Source organism: Colius striatus, chromosome 1, assembly GCF_028858725.1.
Source record: "Colius striatus isolate bColStr4 chromosome 1, bColStr4.1.hap1, whole genome shotgun sequence".
Taxonomy (NCBI): domain Eukaryota; kingdom Metazoa; phylum Chordata; class Aves; order Coliiformes; family Coliidae; genus Colius; species Colius striatus.
Genome location: NC_084759.1, coordinates 83,047,531 through 83,074,260, shown reverse-complemented (window position 1 = coordinate 83,074,260; position 26,730 = coordinate 83,047,531).

The window sequence follows — 26,730 nt, the reverse complement described above, 5'->3', positions numbered from 1 at the left end:
AATCTTTAAAGGAAAATTTAACCAGTCATAGATTTCAATCTGACCTGACCGAATATTTAAAAATGTTCCTTGAGTACTTTTTAAAGCAAAACAATGGTTTCAACTAAAAGTATGAACTGCAGAAAAGTCTTTTTTGTTAACATATATGAGTATATTTTCAACATGATTATTTATTTTTTAATGAACACATCATAGTTTATATCACAACATTGCTTAAAGGCCTAATTGGAACCACTGTGCATAAGTTAAAGCTCTGGCTATGAAAAAGCAAATTATGAATATAAGAAAGGCCAATTTATATGCAGCACATAAAGGTACAGAGATTTCCCCTAGGTCTTATGGGTGACTCAGAAAAATTCCAGTCATCTTTATGACTTCAGGGTCCTCTAAGGTCATCCTTGAACTCAAATTCTTGGTTGCTGTCCCAAATATCCATACTCTTCAAAGACAAATATATTTCTGGTATTCACAGTACATGATGCACAGCACTTTACATTCTGCCACAAGTTTATGTAATCTTTTGGGAAGTGAAGCTAAGGACATCTCGCAGTTGAATAATCTGTTGCTACCAGTATATGAGAATAAATAAAGCAATCATTTCAAACATTAGCATACCTGAAATCACTAGTGTTTCAGGTTTGTAAAGGTATTTGAATTCCTAAAGAAGAACAAAAAACCTGCTGGTCTTAGGAAGAGGGTTTGGATACCCAATTTCAATTTTCATAAGAAAAATGATATAAGTAGCTTTAAAAGGCTTTCCTAGGGTGCTAACTGTTAATATTCCGCTAATGGACTTGATTCTACTCACTTTCATTCATAATAGTCCCATTGGTTTCACTAGTGGAAAATCAAGCCCATACTGTACCTGTGTCTTGAACAAGGGTAACTGATATCTCATATGAGCAGAGCAACAGCTTTAATTTGAAGTAACAACTATCTACAAAGTGTCTAAAAAGCACATCCAAAGTGCATTCTAGTTTTGTGAACCAAATTAAAAATGCTGTATGCACTTAGTGAGACATTAAGCTGTCTGTAAGTCAATTCTAAACGGATGCAAATATCTCATAACTGTTCAGTCTAAATAAGAATTTTCTAGTTTAAAGTAGAAAAGATTTTCTCAATGGCTTCCAACGTAAGGAACCAGTATTAAATATGTAAGATCATCTTCTCATTATTTTGTTACTATTTTTAAAATACGGTAACATAGAAATTTTGCTACTTCATTTACATTTTACTGTACTTTTGTTTCTTTCTATCTGCTTTTCACAAAAGGAAAATTAAAACTAGTTGAAATGTTGCCAGTGCATATCAACTCTAAGACTGTTTTGAAAGCATTCTGAAAATATTTGTAAAACTCCATACAAAGTTCATTCTGAGCTTCTTCACATGTCAATCCATTCAGTCATAGTAGAGAAACTGTTACTGTACTGGAGTTTGCACAAACCACTTTGAAGCTAGTTACAATTTAAAAAGAAAAAATATAGGACTTATTACAAATGCTGATACAAGTAGTCAGTATTTGAAATGACTTATTATTAATCCCTCGGGTTTGAGCCATGGAGTTGATTTCAAGATAGGCAGACATTATTAATAAAATTGAAACTTGCAATACCATCGTCTAGGGAATCATTCATATAATAGAAAGATTGACTTTCATCCAATGAGTGAACACATGGGAAAAATACAAACTGTTTCATAACACTGAGTTATCGGAATGCTTTGCTCCAAGGTTCTCCATTATTTCCAAGGTCAAAAACCAATGTAAATACAGAGGAAATCAGTTTGCTCTTATTGAGATCATGTTGAATACTTTGAATATAGTTTCTTCAAACCATGAGCTCTTCCTCTTACTAAAGGTCATTCTGTAACCACAACAAATCTCTTTTATCAGGAAAACTAGAAAAGTAGTTTTCCCCAGTTTGTTCAAGAGAGTAAATCAAGTCAATGATGTTACAGTTTCAATAATATTGAAAGTAAATAGGAAAATATTTCATAAGAAGTATTTATTAGCTTACACACAAGGAAACTTGGAACTGAAAGGCTTTTGTGACTCCAAGGCATTTTACTGCTAGTTCAGCTGCTTGATTGGTCACAAAGAGCATTTTTAGTGTATGTGTGTGTGCAGTAATTAATACAAACCAAAGTCTCTGATAAATGTATTTTTGCTAAAGAAAAGTGTAAGACGGAGAGGAGAGGAGAGGAGAGGAGAGGAGAGGAGAGGAGAGGAGAGGAGAGGAGAGGAGAGGAGAGGACAAGAGACAGCGTGATTATGACAGTTTTACCTGATTGGCTATCAGAAGACTGGTCCATTACATGTATGTTTAAAGATTCCATAGTCAGACCAGAGAAACTGACATAACTTAGTTATAAACGTCTTATTGTCTTCCTTTTCTGCGCACACTGTTATTTGTATTTTGGGAGAAAAGTCTTGTCCCTACAGTAGCATTACACTTACCAAAAATATTAAGGAAAGTTTAAACACTGGAAAAATCCCAGAAATTGTGAAATTATGTATTCATAGGGGTAAGACAGACTCTTGGTAATATTACAGCAACATGGCTAACAGGCACTCACTAATTTAATAAGGTCCAGCTGCAGCAGTGAGTCTGATTTACACTCAGTCTCTTACTATTCTATAAAGATATCACACCTCCCCACTAAATGCTTCACACGTACCACTCTCTCATGCTGTGTCCTCAAGATCTCCTATCCTTTACATTTCCTTGCACAAAGCCTGAAAAGACAGGCTACAACGTCTGCCTCAGTCTCACTGCACTGTCAAACATGTGGAGCATTCAGAACATATTGCTAAAGAAATTCATCTACTAGAGAACACATGTGAACTTTTACAGTTCTTAGAGAAAGGAAAAAGATGAGCAATTTCAGGATGCAACTATGCAACATGCTCTGGATAACATTAGACAATGTGTTCTTTTGAACAATAATTTTGGAAGAAATTCTCCTGAGTACTGCTCTCCATGGCATGACCATGACAAAGTAAAAATTGAAACCCTTCTTATCCAAACTAAACCACAAAATCAAAATACATAGTCAGTCAAGACAGGGATATATATCCTGGGGAGATTACAGGGATATGGCCTGGGAGTTCAGATAGGGGATCAGGAAAGCAAAGGCACATCTGGAGATTAATCTGGCTAGGGATGTAAATAGTGATAATATTGGGTTTCGTTTTTTTCTGGTACATATGATGACAAAGGAAGATGAATGAAACTGTACCCTGATAAATGAAATGTGAGGTCTAGCTGTAACTGACATGGAGAGGGCTGAGGTACTCTGCAACTCTTTTGCATCAATCTCCACTAGTGCTCTAGTTATACCACTTAATTCACAGAATCCAAAGGCAAGGACTGGAAGAATGAAGAATCATTCACTTTAGCAGACCTGACTACAATTGACATGGAGAAGGCTGAGGTACACAATATATTTTTGCCCCAGTCTTCACCAGCATATGCTCTATTTACACTACCCCATTCACAGAAGCCAAAGGCAGAGACTGGAAGAATGAAGTGCAAGAGATAAGGTTCAAGATCGTCTAAGGAGGCTGAAGGTGTACAAGTTCATCAGATGCATCTGGAGGAAACTGGCAGATAAAGCTGTTAAGCAGTTATACACTATATTTGAAAAGTCATGGTAGTGTGGTGAAGTCCCAGTGACTAGAAAAGGGAAAATATAATCTCTATTTTAAAAGAAAGACCTGGAGAACTACAGTCTCAGTCAGTCTCACCTCTGTGTCTAGCAAGATCATGGAGTAGAACATCCTGGAAACTATACTAAAGCACATAAAAATAGGGAATCATAAAACGGTAGGGGTTGGAAGGGACCTCTAAAGATCATCTAGGCCAACCCTGCTGCGCAAAGCATGTCCACCTGGATCAAGTCACACAGGGGTGCATCCAGGCGGGTTTTGAAAACCTCCAGAGGAGACTCTGCAACCTCCCTGGGCAGCCTGTGCCAGGGCTCCTTCACTCTTACAGTAAAAAAAATTTTCCTTAAGTGGAACTTTTTGTGTTCCAGCTTTTGTCCATTACCTCTAGTTCTCTCACTAGGAGGAACCCTATGGAAAAAACTGTTGCACCATCCCTTTGACATATACCCTTCAAGTACTTGTAAGTATTAATAAAGTCCCCCCTCAATCTCCTCTTCTCCAGGCTGAACAGTCCCAGTTCTCACAGCCTTTCCTCATAAGATGCTCCAGTCCCCTGATTATCTTGGTGGCCCTGAGCTGGACAAATAAGTGCTTGGTGACAGATAACATGACTTCACTAACAGTACATTATAACTGACAAATTTGATGTCCTTCTATGACAGAGTTACAGCATTGATATCTGCTGATGATACTAAAATGGAAGGCTGTGCTGCTATTAAACAAGATGTGGACAAGCTGGAGGTTTGGGAGGGGAGAAATCAAATGAAATTCAACAAGGACAAGTGTAGAGTCTTGTATCTGGGAAAGAATAATCCCATGTACCAGAACAGGTTGGGGAATGAAGTCTTAGAGAGAGTTGTGTAGGGGAAAGGGACCTGGGTGTCCCAGTGGACATCAAGATGAGCATGAGCCAGCAATGTGCCCTCATGGCCAAGAAGGCCAATGGCATCCTGGGGTGTATTAGAAGGGCTGTGGGCAGTAGGTCAAGAGACATTCTCCTTCCCCTCTGCTCTCGTGAGACTGCATCTGGAATATTGTGTCCAGTTGTGGGCCCCTCAGTTCAAGGACAGGAAGCTACTGGAGAGAGTTAAGTGCAGGGCCACCAAGATGCAGGTAGCATCTCCCTTGTGATGAAAGGCTGAGAGAGCTGGGGCTTTTTAGCTTAGAGAAGAGGAGATTGAGGGGTGATCTCATCAATGTTTACAAATACATAAAGGATGGGTGTCAGGAGCATGGAGCTAGGCTCTTCTCAATGATGTCCAGTGATAGGAAAAGAGGTAATGGGTATAAACTGGAACATAAGAGGTTCCAAAGAAACATAAGGAAAAACATCTTCACTGTGAGGGTGATGACACACTGGAACAGGCTGCCTAGATAAGTTCTTGAGCCTCCTTCTCTGGAGACATTGCAAACCCACCTGGACAAGTTCCTGTGTGACATGCTCTAGGTTTTACTGCTCTGGCTGGGGGGTTGGACTAGATGTTCATTCGAGGTCCCTTCCAACCCTTAAGATTCTGTGAACCACTTGTTGGAGAAGGAGTTGTCTGGATGTTCGCTCTCAAAGCCTTATTGTCAATAGCTCAATGTCCAAGAGGTAACAGCGGTGAATGACGATCCTTGGGACCAGGATTATTAATATCTTTGTCAGAGACAAGGATGGTGGGCCTAAGTGCACCCTCAGCAAGTGTGTTGATGATTCCAAGCTGAGTAGTGTGGTTGGAAGGTGTCTCTTCCCTCTAAAATATCAACAAAGCATCCAAATGTGGATACAGGCTGGGCAACGGATAGATTGAGAGCAGCCCAGCAGATAAAGACTTGGAGGTATTTGTGAATAAAAGCTGGTAATGGGTGCTGAATATAAGCTGGTAATGGGTGCTCATAGACCAGAAAACAAATTGTATCCTGGACTGCAGGTCAAGAGAGGTGATTCTTCCCCTCTGTTCTCATGAGACCCCACCTAGAATACTGTATTTAGCTCTAGGGCCTCCAGTACAAGGAAGATATGGACATGCTCAGCTGATTCCAGAGAAGGGTCATGAAGATGACCACAGCACCTTCCCTATGAGGATAGATTGAGAGTTGATGTTGTTCACTCTGATGAAGAGAAGGCCCTAGGGAGACCTTACAGCAACTTTCCAGTAATTAATGGAGGCTGACAGAAAAGTTGGAGGGACTTTTTCAGGGAGTGTGGTGACAGGATGGAATGGAATGGAATGGAATGGAATGGAATGGAATGGAAGGGAATGGAATGGTTTTCAACTGAAAGAGTAGTTTTAGATTAGATATTAGGAATAAATTCTTTGCTGCAAAGGCAGTGAGACACTGAAACAAGTAGTCCAAAGAAGCTATTCCCTCCCTGGAAGTGTTCAAGGCCACTTTGAATGATGCTTTGAGCAACCTGATCTAAAGGAAGTCCATGGCAAGGCAGCTGGAATTAGATGATCTTTAAGGTCCTTTCAACCCAAAATATTCTATGATTTTATGTTTCTTTTTTCTGTGAATTTTCTTCTCTTTCCTCCTTCCCATCTTCAGCATAGTATAAACTCTTTGCACTTACATAAGAACTATTTGTATTTGGTTTTAGTAGTATGCCATCTGTTGCACATGACTTGATTTAGTGGGGGAGGAAATACTGGAGGGAGAAAAGAACATTTATAATGAATTTGGTTAAGCTCTGAAGCTGTCTCCATTCTGAGTTAGCTATATGGCCATGTTGTCAGCTTCCACTATTGATAGCAATTCAGAGAAGGCACATGATCAGAAGATTTTCATTAGCGACATTGATGCATCTATGCGTCTATGGGTGACATGCATGAATCCAGAGTGAGCAAGTGGAATGTCATTCTTGTTCTTCACTAGTCACAAATTGTATTTCTGTCTCTCTGACCAGAATCTGTTTGGAGGGAAAAGGAAAGGAAACTCTTATCCTGCTACTGGAATCACACCTATTTAAACACATTGGATTGACCATGGTCTTTATAAGCTGTTAACTAAGAGACGAACTACTGCATTTTCAGTTCTATTTTGAACTTGATTATCCAAATGCTCTGTCAAATAGATGACTATATGCCTCTTATCAATATTTTTTATATTATTTATAAATTATTAGTACTGCACAGATAATTAGGGACTAAATATTTAAAGAAAGAGAAACTTGGAAGCAAAATGGAAGGTCTTCATATTCCTCTTTAATGACGAATAAATTATAAGGAATTGTTTTGTCTATGATGAAAACACCATTTTGCTTTTTGACTTTACAAATAGAAGTTAACTACTCTAAATTTGAAGGGTAGCATTGTCTTGAATGGATTGTGTGATCCATAGTAATATTCTGTAAAGGGGAAGTGAATGACGTTATAAAAATGTTATAGATAAAAATTTTATGTATTTTCAGCAAATTGTGTATTTTTAGCAGAGTCCAAAATAGATACTGAAAACTTTTCCTGTACAAAAACTGTACAATGTGTCATAATACTTGTGCAGTCAAAATCTAAATATAGTCAATTTCTCACATGTTTCTTAAATATATATTTTGCTTTTGTGGAGTTAGAACATTTCTTATGGTTATCTCATGATATCTTTAATATTAAAAAAAATAGAAGGATATTTTATCAGGTACCACATTTGAGGTACCATATTTCATTTGGACTTCCAAAGCAAAATATTCATTTAGCTTGCTTAATGTTTTTTTTCCCTAGTGTTTGGCACAAAAAGTATGGTCACAACGCTTGTGGGAAAGGGAGTTTGAAGTAAGTTATTTATCCACTGGGAACATGAATTGCATTTCTGATTTTCTAATAATATTATATGAATAAAATATTTTTAATTCTTCTTCAGATTTTACTAATACTTCCACTTACAAAGATTTTCAAAGTCATCCAAAAAAGAAAAGTACTTGCATAATACTTTCATATTAAATTTGATAAATATATAAATGATGAATACACTGAGGATTAATTTAAATAGTCAAAAATTCCAAAAAATCTTGGAATTGGATTGAGGGGTTTTTTTGCATCAACTTCTTGAATAGACAAAAGAAATCATAAAATAGATTGTGATACATTATTTCTTCAACAATTTCTAATTGCACCTTGTACTTTAAATATAGTATATATATGGGTTTTTTTCAGTCTTCTGTTTTTCAAAAACTTCAAGAGTACTTTAAAACATACCTGCTAAATATCCCTCAGAGATTATGAGATTAATCATGGTGGTAAATAGAAACTACTGTTTCTTAGTCAAAGACAATTATTAATCTATGTTTTCATGCATAATGTGCTGTTTTCTTAAGTGAAGGCAGTTGTCTGACTATGAGGAAAAATTGCACATGTAGATAATCAACATGCACTGCACTTCTCATGGAGACAACCTTGTTATCCAATTTTGTATATCCTTTTTATTTATTAAAGTCAGCAGTACAGGTTTTAGGCACATTTACATTTTTAGAAATAGGCTTTTTATTGAGGCTATGCAGACAAAACCAAATATTACATAGGAAAGAATGTGGGAGTCAGGAGTGATAAGTTGTAGTTTTTGCTGTCAAGTTCTGCTCAACATAGCTGCATGTATGAGAATTCCTGAGCTCAGATCTAGTTGCTTCAAAAAGTCTGGCAGCTGTTATGAATGATTTTGCAATTTTGGCCAAAAATTTTCTTAACAGAACAATTTTCTTCTGATTCATAGAAGTAACATTTCAAATATTTTCAAATGGAAGTATCAAAACATTAAATTCCAGCAAATGTCAAAATGTTTTATTTCAACATTTTCACTCTTAAAATTGAAATATTGCTGTAGAATTTTGAGAATTTTTCTTTTTTTCTTTTTTTAATTTTGAATATCATGAAAGATTCCAAGATTTTGACACTTCAGTTGGCATCTAGAAACTAGAGGCTGAAATCTTAGCTAGAGTTCTTTTATTTCAAATTCATGTAGCTACAAATGAGATTTTGGACATAGTTTTACCCTGATAGTCTCAATGGAGGCTAACATAATTAAAAGAGTTGTAAGTGTGCATGTTTGAGTACACTTTTCAGTTTTTAAGAGGACTGAGTTCTGAACTGTTGCATATCCATAGGTAGGACACCTTATTGAAACACAAATCTAATTCAGAATCTATTCTTAAAATGTATAGCTCAATCAGGCTACAAAAAAACCCCTTTGAAAACTGATAATATGCTTCCACAATACAAACTGAAACAAAAAATTGTGCGCTGTTTTGTTTTTATTTTATTTTGATGGGGTTTTTTAATCTCAAGATTTCAGAAAAAAGACTCATGACTTTAGGGGAATGACTCACGATTTCTGAATACCTTGAGTCAGATATTATCAGAATTTCTAGACAATTGGCTTAATAATATTATTGAATAAAAGATTGACTGAAACCTGTTTGATATTCTTAAATTGTAGTATGTATGGGTAAGGAAAGGCTGATTTGTTATCTAGTTTACTTGATGATACACAAATTATAGACAAACCAGAATAGCAGCAATTTATGCATTGATATTTTATGTACAATTTTTGTTTCCATAATTCTTTTATTTTGTTCAATTTAAAAATGTATAGCTGCCATGGAGACAGCTACAACATAGGATTTGCATTACTATGAAGAGGCAGGGCATTTTTATAAACAAATAAATACAGAAGACACATAAGTCAAATATTAATCAGTATCATGCACGTTTTTAAGAGAGTAAGACCTTGAATTTCCCATGCTTGCAGAAGACACAAGAGGCTCAGACCATAGAGGTATCCAACCAGAGGCTATCTCTGCACTGGCATCCTCAGATATAATATTCAAAGATATATTGCAGTTATTTCATTTCCAAGTCCCAGTGACTGCATTTCTGTGTTCAACAGTTTGTTTTTGGGCACAGATAGACCCTCAAACAAAGACTTTTTAATTCTCTATCTACTTAACAAATCTTATGACCTCTTTATGAACCTGGATTTTAAAGGTATGACTGTCATTAAATCTACAGAGAAGAAATCTGTGTTAACTGTATGCATAGGACAGAGGGGCCAACTGAGTTTTATTTTATCTACTACTCTCATTTTCAGTTCTTTTTATACATTGCTTGTCTATTTTATACTCTTTTTGAAAATTATTGGCTTTTCATTCTCAATTAATAATAATTGCAGTTCTCTCTCAATATGCACACACACCCCCATCTACTTCATAATCATGTCTATTAAAATTCCTCTCTGTTGCTATGTAAATTCTGTACACTTCTACTTTGCTTCTTTGTGCTGATTGATTTGCACATCGCAAAATGGAAGTTTCAGGAAAAAAAAAAATTTATTTAATAACAATCCTGCAAACAGTTTAAATCTACTTAGTCCTGAATAAGTTTACATTTTTGGTTGGTTGGTTGGTCGGTTGGTTTAGAAGAGTATTGTTTGGAATTGACCTTCAATGAGCAGGGACATCTTGAAGTATGTCAGGTTTCTCAGAACCCCATCAGATCTGATTTTGAATGTTTCCAAGGACAGGGCATCTACCACCTCTCTGGGAAACCTGTTCCAGTGTTTCACTCCTCTCTTTGTAAAAAAAAAAATTCTTTTCCTCATATCTAGTTGAAACCTATCCTTTTTCAATTTAAAATTCTTGTCCTGTTGCTACAGGCCCTACTAAAAAGATTTTCCCTATCTTTCTTATATACATCCTTTAAGTACTGAAATGCTACCATAAGATCTCCCTGGAGCCTTTTCCTGGCTAAACAATCCCAGATCTGTCAGCCTTTCCCCATAGGAGAGGTGATCCATCTCTCTGATATTTCTGTGGCATTCCTCTGGCTCACTCCAATAAATCCATGTCTTTCCTAAACTGAATGTTCCAGAACTGGGTGCATTACTTCAGGTAAGGTCTCGTGAAAGCACAGGTGGAGAATCACTTCCCTTACCTGCTGACAGTGCTCCTTTTGATGCAGACCAGGATGCAATTCCATTTCTGGGCTGCAAGCACATATTGCCCGCTCATGCAGTTTTTCATGCAATACCTCCGAGTTCTTGTCTGCAGGGCTGCTCTCTATCGATGCATTGCCCATCCTGTGTCCATGTTTGGGAATGCCCCAAACCAGGTGCAGGACCTTGCACTTGGTTTGTTGAAACTTATGAGGTTTGCATGTTACTATAATAGTTGTATTTTTAAATGAAAAATAATTTAAAATTTCCAGAATTAAACATTTGTTTTGTCACATAGGGATTTAAAAAAAAAATTGCTTCATTAATCTAAAAAAAGTTGTTTGTTTCCTGTAAAACATTTCAGCAGCAGTAATTTTCATTTTCCAAAAAGACAAGTATTTCTTGGAAATTTTCTTCTTAGCTCCAAAAATTACTACATCTTTGGAAACATAACACAGAAAAGGGCTCTGAGTTCTCCAAAATGTTCTATTTACATTTTCCTATTATTTGTTTCTGTGATTCATTGTTACTAGGAAACAGCAGAAATGGTACTGCTAGAGTAAACAGAATCTAACTTATTTAATATTCTGAATTTACTGCACTGAGATAATTTTGGAGCAGAGTTAACCAGGGTGCTAGTTCAGACACTGATGATAGCCTGCAGTTTTCCCTTGTCTTACTTCTCTGCATACAGGGCTTTAGCTGTGCATAACTTCACTGCTTGCCACTTCCCCTCCTGCTGTTGGAGGTTGCTACTTAGGCACAGCTGTCCCTAGTTTGTTTCTGAAATAGTAGCTTCAATGTTTTGGTTGCCTGCATTATTTTGATAGAGTAGGTTAAGAGAATCACATGTGCAGATAATCTGGTGGAGGTACAAACTGAGAAAGATTTGATAATGTGAGGAAATGACAGTGACCTCATAGCCATCAAACACCACCTAAACAGTAAGACACTACTTTTACTTTGTGGCATGAGCCACATCCACTAAGAAATGAGAAAGTATGTTACAACCTAAAGGAAGAACAGAAAATGCATCTTGGGGGTGAGGCAGTGTCTTTGGATGGTCAAGGTGTTTTGATTGCTCAGCAAAAACTCTATTATGTCTTACATTAAAAAAAAAAAAAAACTTCCTCTTCATTGCCGAATAAAATATATAACACACCTTAGTTTTTAAGTATCCAAACACAAAGATTAATGAAGCAGCAAGTATATGTATATTAATTACAGTTTTATAGAATTCATAACCCTAAACATGGTTACCCACTAACTGCACTGCAGTTGAATGTCTAAATCTAATAAATTACATCAGTTCCTCTAAAGCTACCATCTAATTAGTGTCAAATGTTTGCTATAATTAAATTCGATATGGTAAATGGAAAAAAAATTGATGATGTGGATCTGCTTTGAAACTAAATTAAAGACTTTGCATGGAAAAAAAAAAAAAAACAAACCACTAAGAGCCTGCTGTAACTAACAGCTTTCCATAGATCTTTCAACAGATGGGAAAGCTTCAGTAAACTTCACAATTACTTAAAATTACATGAGATATTACTTCAGGAAGGCCAAGCTATGGAACAGAGACCTTTGCTATTATGTTTTATTTTGTTATTTATATAAAGTGATACAGACCTACTGATTGTGAAAAACCTTCAGTTGTGCAAGTTGCAAGTTTACAGCAGCAGCTATTTACTTAAACTATATTGACTGAATAATATTTCTAATTTTTGCTGGGCAGGAGAAGATAGTTTTGGATTTTTTTTATTTACCCCCCTAAAATGTGGTTTTGATCACAAAACTACAACTTGTCAATTGTAGGTCAGTACTTCAGATATTTTGGTGACTGCAGTGTAGTGTACAGTTCATGTCAAGCTAGTTAAGTCTACTGCTAACAGCAGTATCATAAAAAACTTAAAGCTCAGTAAAACTTCCTGTGTCTGCAGTATGGACAATATATTCTAACATCCGGTACTCAAGCAAGGCATGGGACTATTCAAATACAGCAAGGCAGGTAAAGCTCTCAAATCACATCTAGTTCACATTCTCTATCAATGGATTATTTTACAACTTCTAATTCCTTTTCAATTTTTTTATAATCTGAGCATCGTAACATATGTGACCAAAAGAAAGAAGCTCTTACTTGCTTTTAACTTAAATTCTTGGTCTCCAAGGAAACTCTATGCAACATTACCCTAAGTTTCTCCTACTCAGTTTTGCTATCCAAAATGGAGGTTAAGTTAATTACAGATTAAAGACTCAAGCCTTTACATTAATGTGATACAGAAAATTTGTAACAACCACAAAATGTAAATTGTAGTTTTGTGGTCTAAAATGTGAAACCACTCAGAGCTAAGAACAGCTCAGAGATCACTGTGTATTTCAGGACAGACTCTATATGCCAGGTGGAGTAGCTAATTCTCACAATGCCTTCACCAATTCTCAAGCAATTTTAATGTTGTTGGAAAACAAGACTCTTTCCAGTTCCCTGGAAATACTGAGGGGATAGCATCTCCAAGGCAGAATTATCCTTGATTACTTCCCTGTAAAACTATGCTGAGGTTGAGACAGTATGTCAGTGCATGTCTGAAACCCACTTTGTGGCTTTGATGAAAGAGACGTATGCAGATCCAGACAATAACATTTACATTTAGAAGAATCAAAATTTACTTGACTTTTTTCTTTATTCACACTCGTATACATTTGTATTTTCTAGTACTTTTTTTGCCAGGATGAGGTAACAGGGAAAATTATGATGGGGAAAAAGAAGAGAAAAATACAATAAACACTTTTCTTAGGTCAGTTATACCATTCATGGCAATTTGGAAAGCAATAATGCTTACCACAAGGCTGTCCTTTACAGTGTCATGGATACCAAATTCCATTCCCAAAATTTTTTTTCACCTTTCTAGTAGTAAAAATTGCAAAAGGCCAGAAGGCTACTGCAAATACAGTAATTTTTTTAAATAAATTTATAGTAAATAAGAGTATCGATCCAGAATTATTTGCAAATGAAAGAAGACTAAAAGCTTTGTGTAAGTGCAAAGTATGGTATTAAAAAAATCCCCAAAACCAGTCCTGAAAAAAACACCCAGCCTTGCTTTGGGATCACTATTACAGTTGTTCCTATGGTAACCGGTTATTTGTGCTGCATGCATCATCATATATATTTCAGGAACTGGAGTGCTGGAGAAAGGGGAGGGAAAAAAAGCACATGATACACTAAATTAACTCCAAAGACAAGACCATATTAAAATACTTGACCCCCTGAGTAAAAAGCAAAACACCTTTATGTGATTTCACCCACTTGACACTTGAAAGTGTGGTTCTCAAAAAAGGGACTATGAAAAACTGGCATACACTTAATCATCTGCTTCTTATTTTTTTCTGAATCATATCTCTAATTCATTGCTAAATAACAATTTCAGTCTTTCCTGAGCTGCACAACTGAGACACTGAAAGGATAAAGTGTTCAGTTGCTTTCAAGACCACATACCTCCACAGAACTGCAGGCAGTATCAAAACACTGATAGTCATTTGAAGTGGTTGGTTATTATGAAAAAAAAGCAAAGGTACACCCAGAGAGGACAGTGAGTTACACTACAGAAAGTCATTTGGGACACAAGCTCCACCAGCTTCAATAGCTTTCAGTTTTCTGGAATGGAAAAAATATGTTTCTCTCCAAGCTTTCTTTTCTAAATGCAATTGGGCTTTTTTGTAAGGTCTGCAAATGCTGAACTTCCAAGTAACATGCAGAAAGATTCATCTGCTTCTCAGAGATAGAACTGCATAAGCAAAGCTGGCAGCTGTTAAAACATCCTTTCCACTGTAAACTGAAAACATCAGATCCTCTATCAGTGCGGGAATTTAGGCTTGAAACTTTGCAAAGTTCACACATTTTATTACAAAGAAACACTGTTATGTACACAATAAAAATTTGCTGCTAAGGACAAAATCCACAAAGACTTTTGAGTATCCAATCTCTGTTTATACGTAGCAAAATTCTAATTGAAATCAAAGGGAAATAAGACTCCTAAATACATATTGGACTCCTGACTACCTCTGTACATCTGTTGTTTACTTATGTAAACTGAGAATCAAATGAAATTCCAAAAGTATGTAAGGTGAAACTTTAAATTTGTCTTGAGTTCTACCTTTGTGCCTGTGCATCAAGTACTGAAAAAACCTATCTATGTTTCCTGTATAGACCTGGTGTGAGTTTGAAAATTTGTCATTTTTTTTGTTGAAGTATCTTGAGAAGCCCAGTCTTGTGAACTGTGAGATTGTCAAGCACATTCAAGCCTCCTGTAAAGTGCATCTGTGATTGCTAATTTTTTTCTAAAGGGGTATCATAATGCCACTGTCTATCTTTTATATAATACCTTAGAGAATTGGTCTAGGAGTAGGAGTTCAGTTCAATCAAAAAACTTACAGGGATCAAGCCCACGTATCTCTATAAAGCACCCTATCATCAATATATAGGCTGTACTGAGGTTCTCCAAGCTACGCTGCTGTGCAAGAACAAATCTTACATTACAGAGTATTCAGAGTCAAAGGTAAAGTGTGACTTTTTCACTATTTTGTGAGAAAGAAATTCTGGTCCTTGTTTTTAAGGCATTGTCTATATTTAAATTATTAAATAACTGAGTTAAATGCAAGCCTGCAATCAGAAAATAGAGTTGCAATTAACATCTTCATATCTGAATGCCTTCAGTGCTAGGCAAAGAAGTTGTGATCTTTTCTGATTTTAATTTCTCAATAAATCTTGAATAATTTTCCACATAATGTTATGGGACCAGATCAACAAGCAACAAACACTCCTACTGAATTCCACCAGATTAATGCATAGCCAAAGTTTTGACCAACTTAATAGTGTTTTATGAAGATGTAACCCCCTCTACTCTGCCCTAGTAAGACCACATCTGGAATATTGGACAGGGAGCTTCCAGAGAGAGTTCAGTGCCAGAACACCAAGATGATGGAGCATGTCCCTTATGATGAAGGCTGAGAGAGCTGGGACTCTTCAGCTGGGAGAACACTGAGGAGTGATGTCATTAATGTTCACAAATACGTAAAAGGTCAGTGTCAGGAGGATGGAGTCAGGCTCTTCTCATTGATGTCCAATGATAGGACAAGGGGCACTGGGTACAAGTTGGAACATAAGAGGTTCCAAAGAAATATAAGGAAAAATTTCTTCACTATGAGGGTGACAGATCATTGAAACAGGCTGCCCAGGTGGGTTGTTGAGTTTCCTGCTCTGGAGATATTGCAAACCCACCTGGACAAGTTCCTGTGTGACTTAGTGTAGGTCTTCCTGCTCTGACTGAGGGATTGGACAAGATGATCTTTCTAGGTCTCTTGCAACCCTTAAGATTCTGTGATTCTGTGAACCAAAGCATAATCTTGAATAAGGAAAGAAAATGTATGTCTCAGTTCTTGAGGAATTTCTCTGAAGTGTGGGGAGTTGAATTCTCTATTCCCTACACTGCTCATGCATCCTGTCAAAACTCTATTTACTTGGAAACATGAAGGACATGCAATTAGTAGGGTAGGCTGAGGTGATGGTACAGTAGAAAGATGATGACAGTAAAAAGTACAAGTTTAGGATTGTAGTTTGGGTGATTGAGTTTGAAGAAGATACAAAGATCAGCCTCTTCTGTGCCTGTATGTGACTTGACATGGAGTTAAAGCTCCTGCTACAATGTTAGATTTCTCATTAATTGTCACTGCTGTTGTATGTAGCTATAATTCCTACTACATTGGAGTTGTTACTAAAGATTACATCTGGCTGTCCTGAATTTTGAAGGCTGGGCTCATATTGTGCCTGATGAGCAGCGGAATCATCATTACTGCACTTCTTGACATGGTTTAAAAGAAAAGAGCTGTTGAAGATCTTTTGAAACAAGATTTTTCAGGTTTTTGTTCTTTTCCTTCATATATGAAAACTGAGACGTCTTCTCTGAGCTGGACTTACATGAATTACTGTCAGATAAATTTCCAAAATCTTGCACCTAGGAAGAAAAATCACAAGAAAATAATATTCTTCCTAATTCAACTGTTCATTTATTGTGTAACTAATTGTTATAACATCTTGATATAACATTTCTTCTACTGAAAACTGGCCTTAATGATGTTAGTGTGTCTCATTCCACATGTTCTATACAGAGTTATTAACCATAAAAGCAACCTTAAGATTCCACTCATTATTTTATATATTTTATATATGAAATGGAAAGAATTATTGAAAATACTTCAGAAGTATTTAATATATCCTGTGAAGCTAAAATACTCAAGGAATGTGAATAATAACACATTAATATTATTTTTAGTAAGGTTTCAGAAGAGCTGTGATGTCTCAATTCTGGGCTTTACAACCTTTTATATATATATTTTCTTCCTGAACTCCAGTATGTTAAAAATCAAACATGGAAATTAATGGAGTTTCTTATACACTATTTTTGGTCTCACATAGAGCATTTTTAACTTTTTTTCTTGTTTACTTTATATTATATTGATTTTTTTGAGATATTGATATTTAATTTCCTAAATAAAAGTTTAATAAAACAGCATTCTGGCAATAGTTTCTGCTATTCCTGTTTTGATCATGTGATATCTTTTTCAAAGTAACTACACTCCTTATATTCTCAAAAAAATAAGGAAAAAGAAAAATATATAGCCATTTCTATGTAAAGTTTGAGAAGATGTGTCAAAGAGGGATCTGAATAATTTTTAAAAGTTGCTTTTAATGTTTCTGGAACTCAGACACATTAGCAATAATATGGACTACTTAGAACAAACCAGTGCCTAGGCTTTTGTTGGAAAAGAGGAGAAAGTGACTCTGAAAAAAGTAGCTGTACAAAAGTCATTCCATTTGAACAAAAATTGCTCATTATTCATGTCTAAATGAGGTTGTCCATTCAGCTACAGTTTTTCGTATCCATATAAACCTTTTGAAATGTAGTAATATTGAATCCTTTGAATTTTACTGTGTTGAAGTACAACTTCACAAAGATGACAATTCCATATTTTCTACTCTTCATAGAAACCACAGGTAATCCATTCCAGAAGAGGTTTTCCTCTTACTGGTATAAATGTATGTTATTGTTCCTCATTTTCAAATTAAACATACAAAAAAACCCAAACCAACCATATTAAAAGACATCCTTGATTCCTCAGAGCTACTTTCTCTCCTAATGTCAGCATGGGTTGAATCCATACCTCATTTCTAAATCAATTGCCTTTGGATCAAGACTTGCAAATATTACCTTGTTTCTCTAGCCACACAAGTTATACATAATTATGGTTTTATGATGTATTTTTTAAATAAATATTGACATAATAGTATATAATTATGTCAGTCTTTTTGTAGTAAAAAGAGAGTAAATTACAGAATGGTATGCTTTTCTAGACTTAGACTTACTTTGAACCAATTTTTTTTTTTTGACACAGGGAAGAAAATACTTCTCTAAATGTACTTACACTTTTCTCTGTCTGTCTAGCCAAATTTGAATTTTGTTTTACTTTGGCAGTTCTAATGAATAGCACACCTACATATACCAAGGGAAATCACCTAAGCTATTACAATTGATATTCCATCAAAAAATACCAAAATTTACAACATACTAAAAGCCCATCAAGTAATTTGTTTCCAATCATGTTTTAATAACTCAAAATCTAGAAGAAGCCACTTAAAATATACAAGCTCTATCTTTACACTTTTAAAAAAAGAGTACTGTAGAATCTGGCATGATGCTAGAGTTAACCCTAAAACCACGTGTAGGCAATGTGAGGAAGCAACTGTGCTATGCTTTAAGTTTGAAGTATTTTTGTTTGTTGTCTTCATTTAAATATCATTTCAGCTTATTGCTTAAATAAGCTTTTAACATGTCCTGTTGTTTGCTTTGATGCTTAACCTTCTTAAACTACTTTTGCAAATTGTTCTCTTTCTCACTAACATATCACAATTTACAGTTCACCCCCCAGCTCAAGTTGCTGAGTTTTTTACATCTCATGAAATTGTCTTTAATTCTCTTCATTTCCATCTCTGCTGATAGTCATTTATCTTTTTCCCAACTGACTTGAAAACACTTTCACTTGAAAACGAAAAGCAGAACATCTCTTGCAAAAGTTAATAATGAGAGTAAAATAATTTTGTAGTTTCATATTTGGAATCATGGTAAATAAAAGGACTTCCAGTGGAGTTCCATCTAACCTTGTTTCCTCTTTAGAAAGAGATTTGTTTCAGGAACTGGTGTTGTTAGAAATCCCTTCTGTGAATCAGCCAGTCCTCCCCGTTTGGTGTCATCAGCCAACTTGCTGAGGGTACACTCTGTCCCCTCATCCAGGCTGTTGATGAAGATGTTGAACAAGACTGGCCCCAAAACCAATCCCTGTGGAACTCCACTGGCCACAGGCCTCCAACTTGACTTGGCTGCATTGATCACCACCAGCCTTTTGGGCTCTGTCATTCAGCTGATTCTTGATCCACCTCTCATCCAACCCACTCTGCCTGAGCTTTTCAGTGAGGATGTCATGGAAGACAGTGGCAATTCTGATGTGGTAGATGTATTTTTAAGAGTTTGCATTTACACCATTGCTTTTTACACTTTAGTGCTTTCAATAATATTTTATGTCATATGGTTTTACATGAATTATAAGATCATATAGCCAGAGGATTTGTTTCTCCTTTTGGAAAAGATACTTCTCCCTTGATCCTTTTCTGCCTCAGTTTTAAAAGTTCATTGCATAAGATCCCCACTAATCTGATAAGGCTAAAGAGAAAAAAATCTCCAGCTTCACCCCCTCTTAGTGCTAGCTAGTTCTGAAAATCTTCCTATTTGATAGTGAATAAATTTGTCCCTTTTACTAATAGATGTATAATGCATGCTCACACACCTTAAAGGACATTTTAGAAATGAGTACTGGATTTGACTGATTTCTGGTGCACATACAGAACTTATTCCTAGGTGCTTTTTATGTCTTTTTCTAGTTTTAAGTAATTTTACTCCCTACTCTTTCTAATTTTATCTCTATAAATTTCTTCTATTCTTTTGCAGAATTATTCTTAGACATGTGCCAGCTTCCAGTATTTCTGCAATTCCTTTCTGATGTAGGAGTCTCTGTTAGCGTTGCTGCCTTTCTCTTGCACCAGGCTACTTTAGTGTTGTACTAACAGTCTGGTTTAGATATTAATTGATATTATTGATACTGCAATATGTTTCTTACATTACGTTCCATACATGAGTTTGCTGAAGTCTGGTTTTCTGAAGCCCAGTTTCCTCACACTGCCCTTTCACTCTATCCCCTTCTTAGAAGTGTTCTCTGATACTTTGGGATGACTTTCCCTCAAACTACCTTCCTCATTCAAGTCTCACCCAGTCTTTTCCTGTTAGTTGGGCTCAGATCTAAAACTTATTGCTTCATTAAATTCTATTAATTGTATTCTTATTATTATTTGTATTCAATGTCTCCCTTTCTTGGGAGTAAAGTATTTTTCCTTTTGTTTTATTTACAAATTTCCTTGTTCAAACAGTTCATCTAAGTGAGACTCTATCACCCAAGGACTATAAATGATGAGAAGACTTGCCCTTTGCTGTACAACCATTCCTTCACAGTTATGGGAATGCTCATTCTCACTTCAGTGAAAAACAGTTGAATTTTTTTAGATCAAAATAATCAATTTATCTTGCTCATAATACTGATTTATCTCAAGACACACTGGGAAAAAAATCTGGTTCTTCTACACCAGTTTAACTTGGCTCAGAAAGAAACAAAAGTACAAATCATACTCCAAGTAAATCATTATCCAGACCTGATTTTTAAAAAATATTAATCTTTTTTATCACCATATATGAAGTCACAATGACAATTTAGGAAAAAAAAAAAAAAAGTCCGAAATTAAGAAAGGAAGGTACTAAAACATGTTTGAGGAGTGCTAACAATATAGACAATTACTACAGTTTCCTACTAAAGGGATATTCACCACAAACTTTCAAAGGCATTTATATGATTCTATTTCTATCAGTTACATATGGCAATAATTATGCCAAACAAGGATCAGAATTCAAGTATATTTAACTTATTTATTCTTTTGTTTAGTGGAAAAAATACTACAAAAAACACATATGATAATGTGTATTTTTCAGCTTCCTGGTAGATTTCTGCTAGATTGATTATCTGATAAAATTATTTTCCAGAGAAACTTTCAAATTTTAAAGATATCTTCTACTGTTAAATCACTATAGAAGAAAATTCTGATCTCTCTCTACTTACGATCTAATTATATATTGTTACATAATTGCACATGATCTTTCTATTAGTGTTTGCATTATTGTCAAGACGCTTGAGTGTCATTGTTTGTTTTGAACATTCTAAATTCTCCATGAGAGTAAATTTGTAATGAACATTCAGAATTTATTGCAGGCACTTAGACTGTAGGTCAAGTATTTTCTTTCTTTTGTACAGATGGCTCTTTCTAAAGAAATTTTATACATGGAACTTTTTAGTTTTTATTTTCATTTCTAGGCTTTAAGAAAAAATAGAATAGGAAAAACTCTAAGATTTCTATTTCTCTGTATAAGATAAAAAAACACTGCACTCTGCTCCAACTACATAATTTAAATTATCTTTCAAATCAGTGCCTGTACATATGAAGATACTCAAGTTCTTGGTCTTCTCAGAGGAAATGGGACCCCTACAACAAATCATAAACTTCAACACATGTACTGACATTGATGGCTCTGCTCATCAAGTTCAAAGAATGAAACTGGGAAACTGCAGAAAACCCACACAAAATAAATTATGATATTACTGTTGAGGAGAGAAGAGCAGAATTAAGCATCTACAAGCGTTAATCATATTGCTTTATTTGCTCTACTATGTGCATAGAATAGAGCTGAAGCAGAATCAGAGGCAGTCTCCCTACATAAAATACATCATTAATATTGCAAATGGAGACAACATCAATTGATAATAATATAGTTGGAAGTAATGACAAAAAAGGACATGCCATATGCATAGACAAAGGTTCCAGAGGCTTCAATATGAAAGATTTGCCTGTTACCAAACTGCAAATTCCAGTTTGCATTACATATTGAACATACTTTTTTTTGTTTTCCCTTCTTCTGACAACCTATTCTACTGCGCTCAAGATATCTGCTTTGTCCAGAGAAGATACTCACAGCCTCACTGAAGAATTATCACCATGAGGCCAAAAAATCTTAATCTAAAGCTGTTGACTTAATCTCTCATTTTTCTGCTGGAATATTGATTTAGGAGAAAAAAATCAAAAATAAAAACAAAGACCCTGCAAGCGGCACAGGCATGCAATGGACTGTGAGTAAAAGAGAGGGAAGGAAAAAAAGACAGAATGCAGGAAAAGGACAAAACACAGAAAAAAATTATTTACTTAATAAAAGGGTTCAGCTTTATACTACCTCTGTGCTTTCATGGGCCACTGATCAGTGTGAAGAATGTTGTGATGGAATTACAGCTGACATAGGCACAGAGTATCCAGTTCATAGTATCCAGAGTATCTAGTTTGTATGTATATGTATATATAATTAAAAAAAAAAAAAAATATATATATATATGTAAAGCTACTTAAGGATGAAGAGGTGATGGAATCATGCTGTTCAGAGATACATAATATCTCTGAATCTCTGAACATAGGTTGAAAGTTGGGAAATTATGTCATGATACAGTGAAGAACGTTTTCCATTCTGTAGGTTTTCCACTGTCAAACAGTGGAAAAGATGCTCAAACAGATTGAGTACGTTTCACCCTTGAGATATTAAAAGCTCAATTGGACATTGTCCTGAGCTCTGCTCCAAAATCCTCCTTTCAACACAAGATTGGACCTGTCATATGATCCTCTGACTATACATGTTTTGAGTGATTTGAAATAAACATTTTCTGGGGTTGAGAATTCATTTAATAAATCTGGTTCTATTATTTCCTTCTTCATTGTCCAGAAAAGGATTAAGCTTTGGTGATTTATGGAGCATTTGGATTTTTTCCAAATACAGAGCATTAAATCAGTGATGGCTTACCAGAAATACCTCACATCCCACTTTAATGTTAAGTACCTTCACATTACACATTTGCTCTTTTGAATCTCTATGATGTACAAACAGGGAGATACTGGATGCTAGGTCTACTAACAAAGTGATGGCACAGTGTCCCTATCCAGCTTTTTCAAACACTTATTTTCAATACATTTGGGACCATCATATTTCTTAGTCACATTTCTATCTCAAATTGAAATATTGTAATAATTCACAGTACTGCTCACTTCAAGTAAAAAGACATGTAAGTATGCCAGGCAATCAATTACAGCTTTATTTTATGTACACATCACCTGGGTTTTTTAGTATGGTTTATAAAATCTTTTGGATTTCTAATAGAGTTGCCATTTAATTTTGTGCATAGTCAGTTAGATTTCATACAATTCATGGGTGCTTCCATCTCTCTGTTTAATATCCAGAAAGTTTGATGCACATTCACTTGATATTAAGTTGAAGAAGATAAAAGTTTATCTATTTTTTTCCCATATATACAGTATACAGACAAAAGAGTTTCCTTCGTCCCTTCTCTTATTAATGTCATGCATTTTGCTTCCCTGTGAGTAAGTTTCATTACTTAACCTTTTCCCTAAAGTTAATCAAGCATTCATGACTGAACAGAGAAGAGAGTTCACTGCCAATTCAGTTGGAAGTACAGACACTATCTGTTTTCCAGTACTCTGACATAATATATATTGGCAAGTGGATTCAAACTGATAAAATCTTTTCTGAGGCTTTTAAAGTTGTACTGAGTTCAAAAGAGTGTGAAAAGATTTTGATTTATGTGAGACTGAGCATACTTTTGGAGCAGACTGATATAAATGTTGCTGAATCATTATCCTGGGATCCTCCAGAACACACGCAGACTTTCACCCCTGGACTCAGAAGTACCTCTAACAGTATATGCCGCACACAGTATTTTCCTTATTTTCCGTTTCTCAGTCTATACTGTGGATACCAAATACTATCATTCCTGTTCATCAGCCACATAACTGTTGATAATCTGTATTATCCTTGAATGTGTAATACTCTGCATTATCATCATTAACAGTTAGTTTTCAGTGGTGATTTTGAGTCTTTTTAGCACTAATATGTATTTTATATTAATTATGGCTTTTGCCTTTTCTACTAATAGCAGTGGTGGTAGAAGTAGTAAAAGTATGTTTATGACATGTCCTACAATAGCTATTTTAATTTTAAAAAGTTAAAAGCCAAAATAAGGAGGGTACATAAGCGAGAACTTTATTGAATTTCTATCTTTTCCCCTCATGTAGAGAAAATCAAAACTAAAGTAATCTACTTTCACATTCACTAGAAATGATGTTGAAAAAAAGAAATTTGTGCTTTTGGGAAATGCTGCAAGTTATGGAGGGCAACTACTCTTTAGCCATAAGAGCTACACCACTGGACTATAAAAAGAATGGCAAGACCTTTTTACGTGAGTAAACTCGTTCACAGTTATTAACAGTGACTTGGAAATCAAATTTTGTCCTTGGTAGAGGGCAACTAAACCTCTTCAACAACCAGAATAAGACTTCAACAAACTTCACTAAATTTATTTCTCACATAATGTCTCTTCCAACCCCTAGCATGCTATGTTTCTATGATTCTATGATAATTCATTGTGATAGTTTGATTTATCCTATGAAATAGAATAAACTGGGGATGTTTTTATTACAAGTTTCTATGGATTTATTTTTTTTATCATAAGTAAAAGATTTTTTACTTTTCTTCCTACTTAAGTTCTAGTCCATTAAGTACTAAATTTACCAGATTTACTGATTTTAACAGAGTAAAATATAGAATCATTTACATTTTTTTGGTATCTCTCAGGTTTTGAGTAATATCCTTAACTTTTAATGTAGTGTCTAAATATGAAAAATGATTGTCAAACAAAATTTTTTGTCTTGACAGTTAAGTATTATCATCTCAACCAGTTTGTTGATCAAGATATTAATTAACCAGTAGATAAAAGTGTTGCTTGCTGCTCTTTAGTCCCTTACACTGACAGTAAAAATACAGTAAGTTCACAATGCAAAATTAGCTATTCAAGTTTATGCCCCTTCTGAAACCTACAGATTAACAGTTTCCACAAAATTACATAATTCCCATCTATTTATGTTTGAAGAAATAAGTACCAGTGACTGCAAATATCAATCACATGGGTCTTGTTGGTAACAACTTTGCCAGTAACTTCTAGTACTTTAAAAGAAGAGTATAGAAAACAGCAGGATGCAAAAAGCAGTCACATCTACTATAAAATACATTGCTAGATGCACAGGCTAATGAGTTCCCAAAAGAATCAGCTAGGGTAGGGGTCATAAGTTTAGAAAGATCTAAACCTGAATAGTAAAATATCATAGGAATATGGTTCATTGATTAACATAACTGTATAAAACCTTGCTGTAAAAATTGCACAAGCTAAAATCAGTATCTAAATAACTGTCTAAGGTGGTGTTCATAGCTCTTGCTGAGAATCACTGAGATATTACTCACAGGCTCAACATTTTAACTTCCAAAATTTCTAAGACATTGATCATTTTAAGTCAAAGAAAGATGAATGGAAAAATCTTAGAATTTGAGCACTCCCAGTTTGATAACCTCATAGTTTGATAGTCATCCAAGATAAGATTTCCTTCACTGAATCTATACTTAGTAACACAGTCATATATTAAGCTATCTAACAACGTATAAGTGAAGCCTTTACATAATCAAATGTGTAAAAATCTTTACTACTGTAGATGAGGAAATCTTAAGATATAACAACTAAACCAAATAAAAGCCTACCAAACATCTCAACTACTTTTAAAAAAACCTATCTTTCTACCCTAGTATGTTCTTTATTTACATAATCTCCTGTGTTTTCCCATCTGGACTGTATTAAATCAGTTCCTATTTTTTAAGTAGCCTTTCTTAATATGTTTAACTTGAAAAGTTGTTGGCATAGTTGGTTTTTAACAACTCAGCTGCATTATTTTTCATTTTATCTTTTAAAGCTATGTACTTTTTTTTAAGCTGGAAAGAAAATTTTTATTTTGCATATTTTGCACTAATTGCAGTGTGTTTTGATTTTAGTGTATTATCTTCCACTTTCATTCCTTCCCTATAGAAGCTGAGTCAGCACACCCAAGGTGTAGCTGTTGGATTGCAATGCTGGTTGAATTCCTAATGCATTATTTCATTATTCTGATGAGGTGATGAAGTATGAAGCTTGCACAGTGTAACTTTTCCATATGCTTCTAGGATCAAGAGCTTAAGAAAGCAATCCAACAGCTCTATTTTTTTTGAGGTAACATAAGGAAGGTCATTCATTACACTTTCTAAAATACACATTAAAAAATGACTAAAGTTATTCCAACTATATTCAGGCATAGAGACTGCAGTGCCAAACTAGTATTAATAATTAGTACCTCTGCATAAGGTATTCGTTACATTAGAATAAAAGAATAAAAATTTTACAAAACAGTGTTTTTAGTCTAGGAGAATTTTAAGGAACATAAATCAGTTATATAACATGTATACACTTTAGGAAAACAGAGTACAACTTTTAATTTCAACAAGCCATTTGTGAGGAATTACATCTGAAAATATAATGAATATTAGTAGTATAATAACATGAAAGTGTAAGAGTTTAATTTTAAAATAACTGTTTCTATCAAATAAGCCAGTTCATTATCTATGTATGTCAATCATACTAAAATCTGCCCACAAATCCCTTTAAAGAAATATATCTTTTCCTTGATCAAAACTATCCCTTAAAATACTAATATTTCAGATTATTGTATAATTGAAAAGAGATACTCATTCACATGTTTTGATGGACTGAAGCTTTTATAGTCTTACTAAAAAACAATGAATAGTAGTTTATTTCAGTCATTAACTTGGGATATGCAGGAAAGATAGCTTCATGAGGATCATTACACAAGTAAAGGTGCTCCTTCCTGAGAGTTTATTTGTAAAACGATAACTGTACTATTTCTCAGTTCTCTATTAACTTTAAGTTAAAATTAAGCATGTAAAATAAAACTAAACTATTGAGTTTTGAAAGACTTGAACAAAAATACCTCTAAGTTGGTTTGTGAGAACTAACAATAGACTTGGATACTA